The 2176-nt window shown below is 48.7% G+C and overlaps 1 non-coding gene across 1 annotated transcript; it reads left to right on the top strand.

Moving 5' to 3' along the window:
• Positions 1 to 1443: 1443 nt before the first annotated feature.
• Positions 1444 to 1517, top strand: Trnat-ugu (transfer RNA threonine (anticodon UGU)). The gene has a single exon. It is a non-coding gene; the product is annotated as a tRNA-Thr (tRNA).
• The last annotated feature ends 659 nt before the right edge of the window (positions 1518 to 2176 follow it).

Here is a 2176-nt window from a genome sequence, read left to right as displayed (position 1 = left end):
AATGTTCCAGAATTTTTCAATAACCTCGCGTATCAAAGATCTAGCAGAATGTGTCGGAAGCTCTTTAAGGCTTTTCGTGGATGATTCAATTTTCTATAAGGAAATAACAGCACCAGAAGACAGTAACTATTTGCAAAGGATTGTTGAATGATGCAGGGGTTGCTCATTGACCCTTAACGAAAAAAAATCCACTACTATAAAATTTGTGCTATTTATCAAATATTGCTCTAAGCAGTATTTACCATAACATGGTTTGCAGAAACTAACCAGAGTGACCTCAACTGGAATCACATATGAAACAAATAGCAGGGAAATCAGATGCGTGAGTGAGATTCGCTGCAAGATTCTTAAGGAAATGTAATGCATCAACATGGAACTCTTACCAGTTAAGACTGATAGAAGAGAGAGATAAGATCCAAGGAAGAATTGAAATTCAAATGGCTCTAAGCACTATGGGACTTAACATCTGAGGTCATCAGTCCCCTAGACTTAGAACTACTTAAACCTAACTAACCTAAGGACATCACACACATCCATACCCAAGGCAGGAGTCGAACCTCCGACCGTAGCAGCAGCGCGGTTCCGGACTGAAGCGCCTAGAACCGCTCGGCCACAGAGGCCGGCTACAAGGAAGAGCTGCGTGTTTCGTCACGCAATCATTTGGACGGCATGAGATTCTCAACAAGCTCCAATGGTAGACGCTAGAAGAGAGCCGTTATCCATCATACGGAGAGAGAATTCCTATTGATATTACGAGAGAGAGCACCTCCATGGAAGAGTTATGAGGATATATTACTGCCTCCCAAGTACATCTTTTAAAATGACCACCACGAGATAATACGAGAAATTACAGCTGTTACAAAGGCTTATCAACAATAATTCATCCGATGCTCAATTTGCGAATAGAAAGGGGAGAGAGAGGGGGGGGGGGATGAAGTAGTGGTACTGGAAGCACCCACCACCTCACACTGTCAGGTAGCTTGCGGAATAGTGCTGTACGTGTGTATGTGAATGGCTGTCCACTAGTGAGCAATTTTAGTAGATGAACCACCCCGCGATTACTTACCTCAATATTTGCTATTTCGACGTTCATACGATGATGGCAGGAAGGAGAGCTCCGCCGAAAACATTTAATTTTCATCCTGTGGTGCAATTATATTTATGTGGAAAGGGTGTCTGTTCTTTCGAATATGTCCGAAACAACAGACACCATTTCCAAATAAATATATAGTTCTGGCAGTACCGACCATGACCTTCCTCCTTTTGTGCGGATGCACACATATTCCCCGAACTCTTACGGGAATTGGTAAGAATGTCTTCCACGAGTAATGAGTGTGTTGGGGTGGGACACTACGAATGTAGTGTGTGGACATACAAGGTGAGAATGTGGGTCTCGTGGGAGGCGTGCGCGAGATAGTTCCAGCAGTTGCGCTATTTTCTGTGCCCTCGGTGGCTCAGCTGGATAGAACGTCTGCCATGTAAGCAGGAGATCCCGGGTTCGAGTCCCGGTCGGGGGACACATTTTAACCTGTGCTCGTTGATACATATCAACGCCCGTCAGCAGCTGAATGTATTAAGATCATTCTAATTTTGTGGTGCAATTCGTGACGCGATTCGTCTCGCGCGCCGCTGTTCGCCATGAGCGCGTAGAGTTAGGTGACAGCGAGCAGGGACCTGGCGCGACGCCACGGTATCTCTGAGGACTGGTGGAGGTAACGTTTCACTTTAAGTTGCGCCTTATTTATAGCTGTTGTTCTTCGACGCGAATAAATAAAACAGCTCTCGCTGGAACCCGAGTGAAAGCTAGACGCTAATCTCCGGCGAGTAAATCTCAAGTCGCGTCTGCTCGGCAAGCGCAGAACTGGCGTGGCGGCCGGCTGCCAGACGCGGCTCGCGCCCACGATATATGGCCCTCCGCTAGTTTCTTTATTGTCCGCCGCTTCCGCTTATCGCGCGATAACTTCTGCGAGCGTATCTCCGGTCGCCTGCATCGACCGGCCGCGTCGCCCCCGCGACTTTCCTGTATCTCTTTCCTTCCTTCCTCCGGCCCGCCTCGCGCTCCCTACGCCCTTTGAACTCGGCTGCGGGGCGTGCGGCTTTCGACAAAGAGATCGGCCGGCGGGAGGGCAGCGTCTTGCTCCGGGGGCGCGTTACGTCCACACGGCTGCGCCGCTTA

Source organism: Schistocerca nitens, chromosome 1 (assembly GCF_023898315.1).
Source record: "Schistocerca nitens isolate TAMUIC-IGC-003100 chromosome 1, iqSchNite1.1, whole genome shotgun sequence".
Taxonomy (NCBI): domain Eukaryota; kingdom Metazoa; phylum Arthropoda; class Insecta; order Orthoptera; family Acrididae; genus Schistocerca; species Schistocerca nitens.
The sequence above is the reverse complement of the archived record's forward strand: the minus strand, read 5'-3'. Positions and strand labels throughout refer to the sequence as shown.